Source organism: Lepidochelys kempii, chromosome 12 (genome assembly GCF_965140285.1).
Source record: "Lepidochelys kempii isolate rLepKem1 chromosome 12, rLepKem1.hap1, whole genome shotgun sequence".
Lineage (NCBI taxonomy): Eukaryota > Metazoa > Chordata > Testudines > Cheloniidae > Lepidochelys > Lepidochelys kempii.
The window spans coordinates 13,308,979-13,329,219 of NC_136391.1; the positions used below are offsets into that span (position 1 = coordinate 13,308,979).

General features: G+C 38.6%; 1 long non-coding RNA gene across 1 annotated transcript in view; it reads left to right on the plus strand.

Annotated features, from left to right (window-relative positions):
* Nucleotides 1-753: 753 nt before the first annotated feature.
* LOC140896539 (uncharacterized) overlaps nucleotides 754-20,241 on the plus strand; it is a 58,614-nt gene continuing 39,126 nt past the window's right edge. The window contains exon 1 of the long non-coding RNA XR_012154568.1: nucleotides 754-809. This is a non-coding gene — a long non-coding RNA (uncharacterized LOC140896539). The remainder of the gene's footprint in view (nucleotides 810-20,241) is intronic.

Genomic DNA, 20,241 nt, shown 5'->3' on the forward strand with positions numbered 1-20,241 from the left:
TGGACACAGCCAACGGGGGTGTCACTGGCAGAAAAGCACAGTCATGTGCCCAGTGCTGTGGAGGAAGGAAGAGTGTAGTGATCTGCATGTTTGTGTTCAAGGATAGACAGGATTTGGACCTATTTTTCCTATGGTCCATTCGATCTGTAGGTAACTTAGCTTGCCCTGCCGGTTGCACATTACTGGTGGCCTGCCTTTCAGAGATTTAATTCCACCTCTGAAGGCAGTAGTACCTCAAGAAAACATGAGTATTTCAAGTAAGTCCACCCTTCTATGCATTTTTATGTGGAAAGGGAGGATACGATCCACAGTAATTATTTCTGTGTCTACTAAGTATGACTACAAAATAATCTACCAAAGCTATTATTACTACCTAATTAGTGTTTCCAAATAAAACCTACATAGTTACCGTACTGCTTGCTGTTACTTCACAATGTAGTAGTCGTCCTTAAACCTTTTGTGGATACTCATCACTAGTTACTAAACAAAGCCTAAATGCTACAGGCCTTGCCAACAAAACTATTCCTCTTTTTCACTGTGAAACTGGATGTGAAAGAAAAAGTGTCAAACTGTGCTGCTCTTAGAAACATTAAGGCAGCATATAAATAGAATAGGAAACCTGTTAAGAAAGTTCTGGTCTTGCATTTACGTGTTCATTACCGTTTTGGACAAAGGGAGTCTGCAATTAATATTTTCCATTTCAAAACGTAACTTTCTTTTTCCTTCATAATAGGTTTATACTGTTTTCTATGGAGCAGCTGTCCATAACCAGGAACTCCTCATCCACTTGCTGATCAATACTATATACAGTAAGTGACGTGTAACTCAGCTTAATTCTCTTGTGTCTTGATGAAATAATTTCTTCCCTGATCAAACAAATCTGCTGTTTACCATAATCTCAATTTAACACCTTCTCCAAGTGCTCAGCATTACTGTCTGCGTCTGAATAGGTTTTGCAAAGCAGAAATAAATGCCAGGAAAAACCAAACAAGTCTTTTCTCCTTTTCTTGAAAGTTGGAACAGGCTTTGGGTTTTTATCACAGTGACAGGTTACATGGTAAACAAAGTTCAAGATCTTTGGTTTGGCCATTAACGATAAGAATTGGCTGGACCCAAACAAAGCTGAAGGGAACAACACTTGAATGAAGACCAAGTTACACATTAAGGCAGTTATTCTAAAGGAAGTGTCTCATGTCTGCGAAGTAAAAATGTGTTCCTTCTGTACAGTAGGGCAGTTAGGGCACATTGCTCCTGTCTCACCAAGGAACTTATGAGAATGGAATCGCCAGCTAATGTGCAATATGGAAAAAGGGGCTTTTGGAAAATATTCTGCTTCTTAAAGGCTAATTTATTTGTTAATGTTAGGGGCATGGCTGGAAGGGGCTTAGCCTCAGCAAAACCGGTAGCCAGTCCCTGTTTGATCACATTACCAAGAAAGACTGTAAGAGAGTAATTTTAATAAAAGACTCTCTTGCTCAAATTGGGCAGGGGCACTTTATCCCTTGGCCAGCAACTAAAGGTGTAGCCAAGTCCCTCATTTGTATCATGTAGGATTTATCTAGTTCCCTCTTGTTCTTAAGCAAACCAAGTTGCATCCAAATCCAAGCTGAGTCATACAAAAGGTTCTCTAAGAGCCCAAACACCACATTAGCAGCCTCACTCCAAGACAGTCTCTGAAACAACTCCCAACATGCATGCCTGTGAAGCTCATCAGGGAGCCAGATGCTGATCTTGAGAAGAGTAACTCCTGCAAACTTTGACATCTTATTCCTCTAACTTTTAAGGAGAATTGTGGAGGGTTCGAATTTGGACAAATGAGTTGACAGCCTTTTTCATTTAAAATTCTAGAAATACTATGCACAATATTTAAGTGCTAGCTGTAAGGGGTAGAAAAAAATATTTTCAGACAGAATATATTTTTATGTTTAAACATGTGTATGCTACATTTTTCTTCATCTGGGATAGATCTTTGGCTTTACAAGAATTACTGTGTATTGTGTGAAGAAATGACGGCACAAAATCTTTATGTAGCCTTTGTGAAATACTATGATGAGTTTTCATCTTAGGTAAATAGCATAACTCTGCTGAATGCTGTATATTTGCCTGAAACTGAAAGAGTTAAAGGGATTTAGGAATTATTCCTCCTAATATCAGCTGGAGTTTGCATGACTGAAATTTTAGACCATTTTCTTCTTGTACATAGGAGTATATAATTCCTGCATGGCCTAGAAATCTTTTCTTTTTGACAGCTATACTAGACTGTTTATCCCAGATCACTAAGTTTGGATGTATGAAGAATACTATATGCGGTGGTTTTGTGTCAAGCCCAAAGCAAACAACCATTTTTACTGGATATCTGATCCACTAAAAGATGGACAGTGTTTTGAATTATATGTGTACGTTTCGTTAGATACCTCTCTGTGGTCCTGCAGAGACATATACCATTTCGCTACGTAACTGTCATACCATTACTCAACCACAACTGCAAACTTTCATATACACTGTACATACATAATCAGAGTGGGCTTGTCTGGGCACAACGTTTGCCTCTAGAAATAGGGCATTTTAAAGCATATTGACACATGCATGAAATGAAAAACACAAGTGGTACTAAAGAGTTCAGTTCCCCTATAAGGGGCATCAGTGGCTCTTAATGTTTTGGGGGAAGCTTTAGTAGAACACAGAATTGCTGTTCTACTAAAAACAGCTATTACCAGCAGGACAGTGGGGTGGGAGGAGGTATTGTTTCATGATTTCTGTGTGTATATAAAGTCTGCTGCAGTTTCCACGGTAAACATCTGATGAAGTGAGCTGTAGCTCACGAAAGCTCATGCTCAAATAAATTGGTTAGTCTCTAAGGTGCCACAAGTACTCCTTTTCTTTTTGCGAATACAGACTAACACGGCTGTTCCTCTGAAACAGAATTGCTGCTGTCTCACAGTCTTCTAGATATTGCTTAAACCATCCAAGATACTCGATAAACTGGGCATTTCTGCCAAGGGGAAAAAAAAAGCCTAGCTTGTCTGAATCCTAATGTGGAGTAATCTGAGATGTATTCATTCTTCCTCTGAGTTTTTGGCTGCCAACAAAACTATTGTATGCAGTGTTTTTGTAGCTGTGTTGGTCTCAGGTTATCTAACAACACTATTGTAACTTCTATTACACTTATTGCTTGTCAGGGTTACTTTAGTGTTGTTGTTATTTGTCTGTATGTCACTAGAACCTGGAGGCCCCAGGACGCCATTAGATGCTTTACACATTTTGAGTAAAAATAGATGGTCCCTGACCCGAATAGCTTACAGTCTAAATAGACAAGACAAACACAGGAAGGGGGAAAGGGATATAACATCCAAGCAGAGGAAACAGAATGGTGGGTTTGCCAAAATCATGTTGGCTCCACAAACTTTTTTCATGTGTTTAGTTATATGGATTTTTTTGTTGTTGTTTTAAAAATAATTTCTGGGTGGGATTTTGTTTGGCTGATGGTACTGTGCTTTACATTGTCTCTACCCCTCCTCATCCCTATCTGCTGATTTGACAGTTTCCACAGTGCTCACAGCCCCAGTGATCCAAGGACTCTTTACCTTTCTAGTGACTCAGGCAGCACAGGGCATGTACACTTGGTGTCAGGTGTGTTTTCCCCCCTCTCTCTTACCCCTAAGGCTCTGCATCATGGGTGCCTTCAACCAATTGACTGTTGTTACTCAGAATGTCTGATATAAATACATTGCAATAAGTAAAGTGAGCTATTACCAGCTATGTGTAGGATGGAAGGAGAATTTGATCTAAAATGATATATGGCCCTTGTAAAGTGGGGAGCAAGGATGGGATGAGTAGGGCAGTTAAAAGTATGGGAGCTTATTTATTCAGCTATCCTCCTTTAGTGCAATGAATCTTAAGGACACTGTCAAGGTTTGCAAGCCCATAAATTAATCTACTAATGGTTACAACCTGATATAACAGCCATGTTAGTCTGTATTTGCAAAAAGAAAAGGAGTACTTGTGGCACCTTAGAGACTAACCAATTTATTTGAGCATAAGCTATCACGAGCTACAGCTCACTTCATCAGATGCATACTGTGGAAAGCCTGATATAGAAAGTCTCCTGGATTTTAATGGGCCAGATTTTCAGACAGATATGCAACTGCACCGTGAGTTTGTGTGCTGAGATGGCCAACAAGGGATCCACTTAATGCTAGCTGTAGTGACTTGTGATGTAAAAACCCTCTCCATTATTAGAGAGTGAAATGAGCAAACCAATTAATTTCAGCAAAGGCCTGCAAAACTCTCATCACTGTTGCTTATAGTGACCTCAGTCTATTGCTACAAAAACAGCCAACCTTATTTTCAGCTCCCTTCAAAATACAGCTAAATCAGTGTTTGCTCAATGAATAAAAGGGAAAATTGTGCATATTTAAAGATCTTAAAATCAAAGTTATTTAAAAAGAGGAATATTAAATTCTCTTACAAATGTATTGATGCTGCTGACCCTTTAAGATTATACTCAGCTCCTACCATCTACCAGCATTCTTGCCAGGCAGCCTGTACAAATATTATTATTACTTAAATAGACTCCAAATCATTACACTGTGTTTTTACTTTGTATTGAAGTTATTTAAATATAGTTTTCTTATGTTGTGATCCTTTGACAAATGCTTAAAGAGTTAGCACATTGTTAGCAACAGTGAAAAGGAAATGGATGCCTGGCAGGAGGAAAGACAAATAATTTTCTCATGCTTGCTGGGCTGTTTCTGTAGTGTAAATCAACTGTTCTTCTCTGAAAGTAAAAACTTATTCCAAGGTGTCAACAAAAGTAAAGTAATTAGGGAAGGAAATGTAATTCCTCTCTGCCTTCCCTTGATTCTCCCCTCCCAGCCCCACATGTTCATAAAGTATTTAAAATTATGAACATTGGTAGATTAATTGGTGCAAAAAAGCAAATTAGGGCCCAATCTTGCAAACACTCCTGTAAGTAATCCCACTGACTGCGCTCACATGAGAGCGTACGTTTCGGTACGTAAGTGTTTGCAGGACTAGGGGATAAGGGATCAATCCTGCAAGGTGCTGAGCACCCTAGTCCTGATCTAGTAAAGCACAGGCTTAATTCTAAGCACTTGAGTAGTGGGTCAACTCACGTGACTAAACATCTTGCTGGAGGAGGATCAGTTCACTCAGCACCTTGCAGGATCTAACCCTTAATGTTTAACTTGGAATAAAGTGGAAACATCATGGTGCTGCTTTGAGCAATGAATTTGATTTTTTTTTTTAAACAACAAAACTTTGCCAGCCTCACTTGTGCTTCTGGTTCAAGTATGTAATAAAATTAACTACTGTAATTTGCTTCCTCCACAATTTAGCTCTCAAATCCTTTGCTGCAAAAGCAGCTGTAAACCTCAAAGGCATATTTTTTTCTTAGTGTTAGCAATTAATATGCCACAAGTCTTTGCATAAATAACTTGTCTATTTTAAAGCAACTCAGATGAGCTATTTCATTTTATATGACTGTTAATTAAGATGTTGATTAGCCCTGCTATTGAAGCATTGAAACCCTTTCTAAAAGAAATGGCCACTGTTCCAATTTTATTTTAATTAGTTGGACTTTGAGGTTATTTACTGCACTGTCATCTATCAAAGCAAAGCTATTTAATTTGATGATCAGTCCAAGCAGGTAGCATGCAGAGTTTCACATTTGCCTGTAAGCAGCAATATGATTTAAGGTCATTTAAGAGTCATCAGCCTCACAGATGGGAAAATGCAAAGTATCTAAAGGGGAAAATAACAATTGTTGTCTTGTCAAATAAAATCCGAACATAGTATTTTGTGTGAACACCCACCAGTTTCCAGCAATTTTATACAGAGCGTGTTTCCCTTTGGGCGGAGAGTGTTAGGTCTTCCCTTTCATGCATCCTTCCATTGAGACACAGTAACCCCCTCGGGAGGTGAAACCCACCCAGATATTTGTGATTTTAAAACTTCATTTACGTCACTTTCAACAGAGATGGATCATTATTCTGGGATAAAACCACATCCTGCACAATGAAGAAAACAGGCAACATTTGACCTGAAAGGGGAAAAAAGGCAACTTTAAAGTGTTAAAAGAAACAGACAATGTTAAAGCCGCTTCAGGAAACAAATTCTCTCTGTAATGTAATGTAATTATAATCTTTTCTAGCCTAAGTATAGTGCCCTAGAGATTACTATAAGTAACTTATAATAGAATTTTTATTAGTGGCAGTAATTTTTTATGATAATTAGTGTAATCTGCAGCCAGTAAAATCAGAAGATATATAGTTATATCTTTTGTACACGAAAAATATTTCTTCAGACAGTTGAAACGTTAGGTAAGAAAATTGTATTATTTTATAATCATTGTACACTTTCATGTTTTGACTGCTTGGAATTCTTTTTTTTTTTATTTAGTTCTTTCTACTTAATATTATACTCAGTAGCCCAAATAAAGTAGGCTCTCCCCCACCCAGTTCTGGGTAAGCAATTTACGTTTGTTTCCATTGATAAACCTTGTTCTGTCTCCTCTTAAACACCACTCTTGGTGAAGTTTAGCATTTTTAAAAATCTTTCTCCTAGATGTGAGGTTAATCTTGCCTAATACTCAGCATTGTACTCATCAGTGAGATTACCTTGCCTTATTGATTAACGTTACTGCAACAGCTCTTAAAATAAATGAAGAGCATACTGTAACACTGTCTTAATTCTGTAAAAGGCCAGATTATGGCATATAGCCACTGGGTCAGTGTTAGAGGTGAGACAATACAGCATCACGCAAGGGATGCCCCTAACGTACAGTCCCTCTCCAAGCTCCCAAATGTACAATGGGAACACACATGCTACAATGTTCCTTTGGTAGCCCGTCCCATAAGTCTGGCCAGCTCTGCAGGCCACTGCAGAACTAGGCTATGGCTGAAACTCTTCACCTTTGGGGTGATTTGCATCCCAAAGAGTGCGAGAAGGAAACAGCATCCCAGAGCATGGGGACTGCTACCAAGTCTGGCTTTTGTGCAGAGCGCATAAAGGAAGAAAACAGCCCCTTGCATACCCACACAAGGGCCAGCCACAATCCCACCTCTGCTGTTCAGTACCATAGCCTGCAGTCCTCTCTTTGCTCACGCAAATCCCCCACTGAAACCGGTGAGAAAGAGTGTGTAAAGAAAGAGTAGAACACCAAGAGCTGACTCTTTCTGCAGCCACTTTGCAAAACAGGAGTTGAACTGTAAGCTGGACTCATTAGTTTGGCCGTTTAGTTCACTAATAATAAAAGAAGAACCAGAATATTATTTTTCCATGCTTGTTTGGATGGCAGGATATTTTCCTTTAAAGGGGAGAAAGAAAGAAGACTGCCCTCAAAGATGAATTGAACCACACAGAGTGCAGATGGCTCTGAAGAAGATACTATTCAAATGCTTTGTCTATAGCCTGTTGCTATTCTCTGTTCTTGTCCCAGCAGACAGTAACCCCTAGCACTCTCTTTACCTGCATCATCCTCACCAGTCACCATAGTATGATGATGGCCTGCAGGAAAAAGAAGCAAGGAGACTGAATGGACTGCATTGAGGAATTCTGAGGGCTGATCCATAGCTGTGTGGTAGGCAAAGAAGGGTTTTTCCACCTCCATGGTAGCCTAGAAAACTTCATGTTCAACAGAATTATATCAGTGGTGAACGACCAGGTAAAACCACTTTGTTTCCACTCTGCTGCAGAGTTGAATGTTTAAGACTGGGAGTAACTTTCAACCTGCTTTGGAGAGTAGATTCCTTATATTTGGGCAGAGTCAAATTGGGGGAGGGCACGGGTGATGCAGTGATACTTTTCCAGGCTCCATCCATGAACAGTAGATTGTGCAGATATTCCAAATATGATCATCTATGTTTGGGCCTCCCTCAGTAGGGTCTGCTCTGATCGCATTTGGCCATGAAGGAAAGTAGCAAAGCTATTTCTGCCTTTCCAGACTTTTTTAAGGCAGCAGGTTGAAGAGGGGGTGGTGTTTTAGGCAGAAGGGATAATGGGGTTTTGCTTTGGAGGTTAGGAATAGGCCACTAGCAGACATTGGATTATGTGAACATTTGTATATGTGCCTTCAATACATTTTTTGATTGCACATATGTCTAGAGATTAGAACAGGTGCATGTGACATGCCTAAATAAGTGAAACTCAAATTGGATATTCTCAGTCCAGAAGCACTCGTCTGGGGAATTTAGGTGACTGAACTTTTATAGATGGTGTGCAAGTAAAACATGTCTTTTAAAATCATAGTCTGTCAAGGGACAGTGCAATTTGTTTTGGGAAAATACTAACTATATTAAATTGCATATAAAATACCCCAAACTTTTGTGTCCCTCCCATGGGATGCAAAACAGCCCCCAAATCCAGAGATATATAGAGGCATGTCCCTTGCAATGACTGGTATTAGATTTTGAGGGTTACTTTCTCAGGAATTTTGGCATTTACCATGATACTACATCTGGTAAAAGTTTAACTGAAAAATTACCTATTCCTGAAGTCAAATAAGTATTTTCTGCCAGTTTAAATGTATATCCCATACTGGATGGTTTTCATCTACCCTGGCGCCTGTTAAGTAACAAATCATGTTTCTTGCCTCCTGAGATGAACTTCAAAGTATGTAAGTAAAACATTATATAGAAGCCACATTACAAGTGATGAATAGTATTCTGTTGAGTTCTCCACAGGAACACAATATTTCTAGATCATAAGAATAGTGATAAAATCCTCAGAAGTGTGAGCTATGTACCCACACAACAAATTCACCAGTCAATAGATAATATGGAGAAGACAGAATCAGCAGCAAAGCAGAGAAACACAGGGCTCTATCTGAGACATCTAGACCATGTCCAACTCACACTGTAGTCAGTGGAAAGATATCCAGTGATTCCAGTGGAAATTGGATTGAATTCTTTGTCACCAGGGAGTGTTGTAGCCTGTGGGAGTGCAAACCAAAGAAATCTGAGGTAGAAAAGGAGACAGCTGTTTGGTAACCTCTTCATCTTCAGACTATAGAAAGCACAAAGGACTGAATTTGGTCCATTACGTTTTTTAAATAAAAATAAATAAATAAATAAAAATATCAGGCATTCAAAATTTTTCATCATTTTTTTTGTTTGTTTTTCAATGAAACAAATAAAAAAATCCATTTTTGAAAATCAAAACATGTTTAGTTTTGTTTTCTTCTCCATTTCCCTTCCTTTGTCCCCTTTTTTCCACTTCCAAATTAAAACAAAATGAAAGGAAAGACCAAAAAGCTGAAAACCAAAAATGTTTCCATTGCCAAAAATGTTTTGGTTTTCAGTTTTTCATCACAAACAAACAAAAATTGAAATGAAAACTTCTGTGAAAATTTTCATTTTGGTCAAAAAACTTTGTTTGTTTGTTTTAAAAAGAAAGTTTTCATGAAAACTTTTCAACCAGCTTTTAAAAAAAATTGAACAATTTTTAATGTAAGAGACATGGATAATCAGACATTTTAGATACAGTATATGATTGCAGTTACAACACAGTGAAGAATTTATTATCAGTAGAACAATGGCTAATAAACTAGTAGTCATACACTACAGCCTCTTTTTCTGGGTAGTTTCCAGATCGCTCTGGCAATGGTGATAACACCCTTTCTACCTCAAGGAAGGAAAGACTATCTAAAGGCCAACATCCCAATTGTGTTTGTAAAGAAAAAAAGTCACTCCTCTGGTGGGACATGAAATGATGACCTTCAAAAGTATTCCTGATCGTCCTTTAACTTTTGCTTACTTGTTGCAAAGGCACGACTGTGGTGCAACGGAAGTGCCCAGTTCTTATTGAGAAAGCAAGTTCTGTACTTCAGTAGAAGAATGTGTGGCGTCTGCTGAAAGAAAAGATAGGAACGTGTGGGTAGGAATGTGATAGAGTGCACATAAAATAAGTGAAGACAAGTGTCCTCATGCTTGCTACAGTGGTGATGTGTGTTATCTCAACATGTTATCAGGAGATAAGATGTTTGCATTCCCATGAGCCAATGCAAGTTGTCACAATTTAAACTTGCAATTATTTCTTATGGAAATAACAGCATGGGACAAAGCAGGCCAGATTAGTACTTTGCATCCTTGCAGTCGCAAAGATTATAGCTTTTCCCATACTGAAGGTACTGTTGAAGGGTCAAGATGGAATGAAAATATGTCATTCTGTTTCTCATTGGATTCTTTTATTTCTCTTGTAAGGACAAGATTGACTAAAATGGTTTGTTTTCAACTCCCTCTTTTTCCCTACTTGTTAGCTTTGTTCACCACTAGGCTGCTCAGAATATTTTTGAAGAAAAAAACATTACGCCAAAGCCAAAACATTTCACTGAAACAGATTTTGAAGACATTTTTGGCAATAAGGTTTTTGAGGTCCAGGGTGGACATGAGAGAGAGAGAGAGAGGAGTTGAAAACCTGAGGTTTTCAGTCCAAAATCAAATGTTTTGACACAATTCCCTTTCACAAAATGGTTTTGTTTTCATTCCGATGTGGAGCCATTTTTTTTTAACCTTGAAAGTTGCCTCAAAATGGGATTATCATTCTCCAGCTGGTTCTATACTTCATCCATTAATTAAAGATTAACAATCCAGAATTGTTGTTTTATTCCAGAATAGCTGGTCAGAAAACTTCTGTGTGACATAGAATGTTGATACCAATATTTAATGGTATTGTCTCCTGCCTTGCAATCTGTGAACTTGTGTGAGTGTATATACCATGTGATGCTAAGGTAGAACACACCACATATGGTAATTAGTTTCATATAATTACTGCAGCAATGTTTCTTGTAGCTACTGTGTGTGCCAGGTTGCCCCAGGTACTTTACGTATCCAGCTTTTTGTCAAATTAGTCATTTTTAAATTACTATCTGTTTTGCCCATTGAAGCATGACACACCTTTTGCTAACCCCACCTCCTTTTCAAGCTGTGCTGTGCCTAGTGTTTTTGAGGGAAGGGAATAGGAGGCATGAATTTCCACAGTGTGTAAAATAACAGGACAAATGTGTCACAAATTTTTTTTTATAGGAAAAAGTCTGTAACAATCCACCATTTTCTTCCCCTTTTTCTGGTTTTGTGAATGGAGATAGGTAAAAGGTCAAGCATGTTTTAGATCTCGTGGCCATTCCCCTCTACCTAATTTTTTTTATGTCCTTTCTTATGTTACATTGTTAATTTCATGCTCACGAGCATGAGGAACTAATACTACAGGCTTGAATCTAGCATGCTGTGGGCAGCTACTGTACAAGCTTTTCCACACAGCTTTGCCAATCTTTTAGTCCTAAGCATCAATATCCCTGTTTGTCCAGGCCAGGGCCTCTCTTAAATAGGAGAATACTTATTGTGTCCAATTGTCTGGTTGCTTTGTGCTGTGAATAAATGGAGAATGTGACGACAACCCACATTCATGTTCACTTGTGACCAAAATCAGATTTGAACCCTGGTCCCTACATATGACCTGGACGTTTTATAAAGAATCTGTCTTTGGGCTGAAAATGCCATAAATAGCATATGGTGGTATGTGGCCATTAAAAGAGAAGAAAAGTAACGTGATAATATTGCCAGAAAGAAGGTAGGCAGTTTAATTTTTGAAAGCTGTGATTTTAGATTTAGCTACCTGTTAATCAGCAACATTTTAGCAAGACTTTCCTTGTGCTATCCTTTTGAACGTCGGTACTGGTAATACTGTATCTTTTGAACACGCAAATTGGGAATTATTTTCACTTCCTTTGTTAGATTTAGACTAAAACAATAATTTCCTAGACTAAATGAGTGAGAGCGTGTGTGTGTGTATAACAGCTAAACAATGCTCTCAGATTCTCACTCAAATAGCTAAAAGGGTATTTAGGTGCCAGGTATCCATCTGAACATTCAAATGCAGGGTTTGTGCAACCCATTTTGAGGCAATCATTGGAAAGTGGAGCCCCCGGTAAACAGATAAACGGACCTAGAAGAGTAGTATTTGTAGTTCCCTGCACACGCCTGTATTCCTTTTCATGTCTCAACATTTGCCACTTAGAACAATTATGTTCCAAGAAATCAGCATTTACCCACTGTTCTCTCACTTTGGTCGATGATATACCACAGTTATTTCATATTCTAAGCATGGGAAATAACTGTGATATCTGGGATACTGTAGTTTGGTAACTACAGGCTTCTTAGTGGCAACCACTCTTCATGCAATAGATATCAGTCTGAGTTACTCATACAGACTTGACTCAGTTCAACCAATGGCTCAACAGTAACTCAGAGTGAGAAATCTGCAAAAATTATCAATTGATTTCCAATCCAGCAAACTCTGATATTTTCACCTTATTTACATTTTATACTCTTCAGTCTTTCTCACCGTATTGTTATGTCTGGAACAAGCCTGCATTTCAGCGCATTCCATGATCACATGTATCATAGAATATCAGGCTTGGAAGGGACCTCAGGAGGTCATCTAGTCCAACCCCCTGCTCAAAGCAGGGCCAATCCCCAGTTTTTGGCTCAGATTCCTAAATGGCCTCCTCAAGGATTGAACTCACAACCCTGCATTTAGCAGGCCAATGCTCAAACCACTGAACTATCCCTCCCCCTAGAACATGAGGCGCTTAAAACAAAACTTTAGAATTACACAAGTTGATCAGTTTTTTATATAAAAATTGATCAATGTGTGAAATTTGGGGTGGGGTGAATCATCTACAGAGTACTTGAATTAATAGAAAATTCTTTCCCAACCTATCTCTAACTTTGGTTAGCTTAGAGCTGAATGATGCAGTCTGTATTCCAGAAAAGCTCCCATTGGAAGTTATAGGGAATTTTGCTTGAGTAAGGACTGCAGAATTTAGCCCCTATTTAGTAAAAACATGTTTTCTCTCTCAGCACTGTAAGGAACCTCTGTACTGTGTGTTTTGCTACAAAAGGAGGGTTGAAGTTAGAATATTTTAGATCAGTCTCTCCCACTCATGGACACACACAGTTCTTCTGATAGTCATATTTTTCATTCTCTTCTTGTTACAAAAAATTAATGACATTTAAAACCTTTCATTCCCTAATGTTGGCAGCAGGAATTTCACTGCATAGCTCCCAGTGGCAGCAGTGGAATATGCCAGGTGCCAAAGGCGTTTTTTGCAGTTCCTTTGACTTCCTTTTAGTTCTGATAAAATGACAGTGGTTGTAAGTAATACTATGTGTGATGCTCTCGTGGTTTCTAACTGCAGAGAGCTTTTAAGGGGGAAAAACAGTTTATACATTGTAATACCAATGACATTCAGGTCATCCACAGATATTCTGGTTTATTGATTGTATGTAGGTCGTGTAGTTTGCAGATGACTACATATTGGGGGAATCATTTGGACAAGAACTTAAAAAACCCCTCAGTGCTGTCTGCTCTGCATGGGTATTAAAGATCGCATAGGATCTTTGGTAAATGTAGGGGTTTTCTCTGATGCCTTTAGTCAAAATGTCCTTTCCCTGTTGTGTTATGTAGTATGCTACATACTCTAATGGGGGTACAAAGTAGTGGTAGAAAGAATTTCACTGCATTGTTCACTTATTTCTTTGAGACTACATCCCAAAAAGCCAGATTCAATTTTTAGAGGCTTATCTTGATGGTTTACATTTTGTTGAATCCCATTTTACTAATTCCCTCTGATTCCACATTGGTCATTAGATATAATGCATTCTTTATTAGTGTCCTCTTAATAACATGTTAATTGATGGCTATCATTGCTTTACAGTCACAGGCCATTCTGTCATTCAAATGTTGGAAATCCTAAAGCAATGGGCCATTACTAACTGCACCAGACTAGAAATATGAATGTTTATGATCTATGCACATCCCCAGTTTCTGTAGTACTTACCTCTGGATACAAATGGGCTAGTTTATGAAGAACTGTTGTCTGAGTGATGGTGGGTGGGGAAGGTGAATGGTACAAGGTTGTACAAGGCTTGTAGCTGCTTTGAAAACCATTTCATGACAGGTGGTGCTATGGAGGCTCACTGAGTTTGCTTGTATTTGGCACTCTAAATCGAGCCAGCACCAGGGTTACATCGTGTTCAGCTATTTGTAAACCAAGCAGGGGCCTAAAAAACATTCCACTCACAAGGAAAAAAAATTGATTTAAAGAGGCTTGGAGTGGAGCTTGAGCATCAATGAACACTGAAGAGCCTTTTTAAACTGACACAATAAATTAGTTCAAAACAGATGACAGCCCTACAGATTACCCACCTCTGAACAAAGGAGGGGCATTCTGGTCCCCTTCATGAAAACATAGATAAAAATTTTGTTCTTCTACTCTAATGAGGCAAGCTCAGAGATAAGTCAATAGAGCAATTCATTAACAAATCTAGTGAAATCCCCTGGGTTACGAGTGAGATGGCAGTGAAAGTGGATGTGCTGTGAAAACTCTTTTGGTAGAGATGTCCATATGCTAAGGGTCAGAGAGCTGAGTGGTTAGCTCTGTTTACTATTCACCATACACATATGGCAGTTAAGGTCACTGTTATCAGACACTTTCTCTGTACACAAAACAAAATTTCCATATGGTCCATGAAAATGGATATGCTTTGCTCCTGTGCAGCTTCCCACGGCTCTCTCTTTGTGCGGCACTGGTTAGAAGTGTAAAAGAAGGGTGTGAGGGGTTACCTCGTCAGTCAATTGCGCTCACTGCTTTGTGCGTCAGTCCAATTTAGGGCAAATCTGCATCACTTTTTTCCCCCCTGTCTTTCAGGCACAAATGCTCATGTCAGTCTATTAGAACGTGATAGAAGTACTGATCACTGCCTCTGCATCTAAATCCTTTTGAAACCAGGATGACCTGCTGAAGAGGATTTTGAGTGGAAGGCCCTTCACAAGACTCTTTCAAATCCACATAAATAAAGCCCTTTACTGGCTTAAAATGGCCCCTCAGATTTAGCACTACAGAGCCCCTAAAAAGCACAACACGATTGTCATGGATATTACATGATGGTAACAACAACAGGCCAAGAAGACAAGTCTTGATGCTGAACAAAACTAGGCCAGACTTTTTCATGATTTGGGATACAGATTGCTGACAGCCCAGTAAATAGGCTGTTTAACCCTTTGAAAGTGAATAAAGGGTGTGAAGACAAATGCTTTCTGATAGACTTTGTGCATGTAATGGGCAAAAAAGTATAGTATGTTTTCTGGGATTTTTGGTGCATGATAAATATTTAAATATTGATTAGTACCTATGTTTTGCTTCTGAAAAACAACGAACATAAACAACTGGGTGCTGGCAAATATGTCATTTCACAAAAGAACTGTAATAAGAATGTTTTTAAATTTTTCTTATTTAGGTTACAAAACACTTTAGTGTCTCTTTGTTATATTTGGTTCTTTAGAAAAATGTGCATGACAGACACACATACCCAGCTAACCTCGTCTGGTCTGTCCATAAATATACTAAATAGAAGAGGATTTCATTTATCAGCTGATCTCAATTTATATATATTTTTTCTTTTTTAGGAAAGCAGTATTAAAATTAGGGTTGTGGTGTGGTGTTTGTTTGTTTTTTTTTTTAAAAAAAAAACCTTTAAGTCCTAAGAGAAAAGAAACTGCTGATAAAAACTGCTTCCTAGAAATTAAAAATGATATATATTGCCTTCAATTTTACAAAGCTGTTTGGGTTACTACTTGAATGGGTCCCTTGTTACACACAATTTCTGAGGCTTGGCAGCAGCGTGATTTTCATAAATCCAGATACTACTGTTTCTAACCTATGACCATGGTTTAACTGTGCAGGGCCTTTTTAATTCATTTAACTCGTTTTAATTGTCTTTCAGGGGAAGAGAGCTTTCTTTGGCCCGCTTAACTGGCAGGGAAAGCTGTCTGCTTGAATACTTGGTGCCATTCAAAGACACCTCTCATGAAAATGCATGCTCGTTCTTACAACTCCTTCACTAACTGTAATATTTCTCCCTTACTGTTTATGTCAGAGAGTCATTACTGGAAGCTGCTGACATTTTTGACATTCAGTAGTATCAGAAGCACGGTAGGTGGTCCTTAGATAATTTTTAGTTGTATTTTATGCTCAAGCCATTGGTAGCAACAGAAGTAATATTTTTCCGTACAAATGTGTATTGGTCAACACACTTATTTTTTTGTAGATTTTCTTATTTCATTCTACAGATGAATGATTTTAAGCATGTAATGCTTAGTACATAATACTTATATACCCTGACAGTGTGTGCTTTGTGGGGGGTTGGGGTTTTTTTGGGGGGGAGGAGGCATGGGTTGCTTTTGTGGAAGATCAATCTCTATTAGGAAATCTATTATAATCACTTATGTTTTACTACAATGAAATAAATAGGCAGCTGCAGTTTCCTGGACTAATAGCTCTTAGTTTGATTGCAAGAAGTAGCAATCAATGCAGGATGAAGGAAAGAAACATTTTTAATAACTTACACTTTAGAGATGAGATCCCTAAATTATTGCAAACTATAAGGTTAAGACCTCTTGAAGGAATCCTAGCTAGTTAAATATTTAAAACTCCAGGGCAGAGAACACATGCACTAATGAGCTTCAGGCTACTAAATACCAGAATCAAGGGGGAGACATCTTGTTTTATATTACAGACCATTAGTGAATATAAACTGGCCAAAGAAGTGTTTAATTAAAGAATTATATTTTATGGGGGAGGAGGAAAAAGAGATGGATTGCCAAATCTGCTAGGTTATAACTATAAAAAGCTGGATTGCTGGTATAAAAACAGGAACATAGGTAATGCCAGACTGGATCAGGCCCATAGTTTTTCTAGTCCTGTATGCTATCTCTGATAACGGCCAGCACTAAATGCTTCAGAGAAAGATAGTGGGCAACTAAGGAATAACTTGCCCATAGAAGAAGTTCATTCCTAACCTCTGTCAGCTACAGGTTGCCTTACACCCTGGAGCCTGAGGGTTTATTTCCATTCTGACATTTTTTAAAATTCATTCTACTGTAACTGTGATTGTTCTCATATGAAAAGTTTCATATTGTAAATATGACATCAGGACACACAATTCTCCCAGCCAAAATAGAAACGATTCACAAATAATTGAACCGGAACCACAAGGTTTTCATGTGATATTTGAAAAAAAAAAATCCCAGAATTCAAAAATGTAGGAAAACACAACAACCACAACTGGACATGTTATATTTACTGTCGTAAAAAAAAAAAAAAAGAAAGAAATATGACGTGAGGATTTCGGAACTAACTGAATTGACACGATGAAGAGTAAAATGAGATCCCATCACACAAATATTGTGGAAAAATGTTTGCTCCACTGTGTGTGCACACATGTATTTTATGTAAAGTAGCCCTAGTCTGTCTCCTCTCTGAAACCAGAGAATATGAGGGGTAAACAGCTCACAGCAACAGATGAAAGGCTGATGAAGTTCAGACTCCCTGTTCAAAGGTTTCAACAGTGTATGAAATGACAATCTCAGTTTATTTGTGTTTCCTAGCTTCTGTGTATTTGTTCATCTATGGAGGCTCCCCAACATCTTACTCCTAGTTGTGCTGATCACCCAGGCCATCTGGTTGCAGACATATTCCATAAGGTAACTTTAATTGAATTGGTTTTTCCTGACTTCTAAAGGCCTATCTGCGTCCATTGACAAATCAGAAATATTCTTACCTTAACTGATGATGCTAAATCACAGTAACACCCACAAAAAGTCTAGCATCCCACTCACTCCATACAGGTCTCCTGCTTCATGGTCAACATAAGTCTGTGTTTCCAATTTTAACCCAAATTATGCCTGTGATAATATTGTCTGGAGCTTACAGTTGCTGACATGGATATTGACAAAGACTTATCCAGTATTTTAATAAGAAAACAAAATATAGGAAATACTCTAGAGTTTCCAGGTGGATCATTAACAAGACGCCTTGGAGGGCTGAGACTGCCAGCCGGCACGGGGAATGCATCACAGTTCGTCATACAACTTAAACTTCTTTTGACATCTAGTTATGTCGAAATGTGACTGATCACCTAGGGGTCCAGGCTCCTGCGAGGGAAAAGTTCACTGACAGACAGCGAACGAAGCTGATCTTAAATGAGAATCAAGAGAAAGCAGCATTGCAATGTCTGACAGTCTGCAGCTGCTACCTGGGTCTGCTTAACGAAGACGAGACTGCTCTGCTGAACAGTTATATTAGCATCTGTATGCTTCTGTCTCATTATCACACATCTGCCCACCTTTATTCGAATGAAGCTCCTTCTGATCTGACAGCTCAGGCATTGTCAGTGAGCAGATATTATGGAACCAGGGTACAGCGGCTTAGGGTGTTAGCTTTTATTTTCTAAAGACGGTTGTACAGTTTGACAGTATAATACCACAGAGGTAAAGAAGATAATTAACATATTGGGCAGTTTCTAAACAAAGCTGAGACAGTTATGCTGGCAAAACTACTACTACTAGTGCAGCATTGTTTGCGCTTGAGAAACATCAAAGGCTTAAAAGACCTTTTAAAAGAGAGAGCAAGCAAACGTACAAGTACCTTTTGGTTTCCCAACATTTCAAATAGAAAGATTTTGGGGTTTTGACCACACTTGACTGGGAAACATTTTGGTCTGCAAGAAAAACCTGTCACGTCGGTTGAAAATCTCAGCCTGTTCGGTTTGACTCTTAAAATATCTCCCAGTATTTGAGAAGAAGCTGAAGGGTATGATTTTTTTCCCCTTCTTCCTTGAATTTATTTCTACCCCTCAGTACAAAAGTAAGGACTTGTGTGAGCTTCACAGAACTCTTATTTGGATGGAGATTTACACTTCCTAAGCTGGAGATCACATATGGGATTTTCAGGATATGCCAAAAAATCATATGAGAGAGGTTTCATCATTTGTCTGCTCAGTAAGAAACTAAAATGGCTTTCTTTAAAAAACCAAACCAAACCAGAAAATAGTATTTTGAGCTCACAATGTACATGGACTGAGCTGTGATGACTGAATAAGGGGACGTTCAGATTCTTCTCTGCATCTCTCAGAAAAGAAAAACAGTACAGCAGTATATGACTGTGATTTAACTTTAATCAGGTGCTTCCAGTACATACATGCTCTGCTGTGGTGGACTTGAATGGCAACTTTGAATAACGCTTCACAACTGTTTTTTTTTTATATATATGAAGTGATTTAGCAAATACGGCCCTTTGATGCTATCCTGCTACTTTAAATCACTAGGAATGCCAGCATATCTCTATGGCATGTTCCAACAACACATCCTTGAAAACCCTGAGTATGGGAGCTCTAATTCATGCTTTAAATGGCATAAATAATAGCCCAGATTCTCCTGTCTGCATACAATGTCATAATCTAAGGGCCAGATCCTCAGCAGGTGTAAATCAGTATAGCTTTATTGAAGCCAAAATATTATTTCCTGACTTCAGTGGAGCTCTGCCAGTTTATACCATATGAGGCTCTAGTTCCAGCAGTTTAAAGCAATTTAAGGACTTTCCTCATTTCATTCAGGGCTTTCATTCCACTGTTATTTTCTTTGTCCTTGAGAAAGCCCAGGGTTTCCATGGGTTAATGGAGAAATTACTGCTATTTTGCAACAATGCAATCAAAGTCATTTCAGCATCCACACTGATAAAGTAAGAATAGCTTATTCAGATTGGACTGGCAGGCCTGAACTCACAATTGCAAAGTTTGAATACAAAATAAGATATTCATTAAAAATAAAAAAAAGGAAAGAAAGAAAGACAGAATCCGTTGTCATTCATTCTAAAAAGGCATTACAGACGGCCAACACTGTACAGAAAAATAGAAGATGTTGACCTTTTTATTATAGACTTTTCTGTACTGCTGCCCTCCTTTCAAATGCACGTTCCTCCCCCACCCCCACCCCCACATACACACACACACACGCACTCACTTCAGCTGTATGTTATCTCAAATAATTACCCTGCGCTTCTGGCTGTCCCTAGTGACTTCTGCTGCTAAAAAAGCTACTCATTGTCGGTGAGTGAAGAGGGATTTCAAACCTGCTTCTTGTGGCCCAGCAACAGCTCTTAATTAACCACTCAGGTATTGAGAAGCCGCCTAACCCAGCTCCTATCCATATGGCAGGAACATGTTGGCAGTGATAATCACTGAAGGAAATATTGTATCAAAAAAAGGGCTCACAGAACAGAAAGCTTGTGCAAATTATTTTTAATGATTCTCCTCTGGTGAGCTGGATTATTTGTTATTTCAAGCAGAGGTAGGGTGGGGGTGGGAAGCAGAATGTATTTGTCCT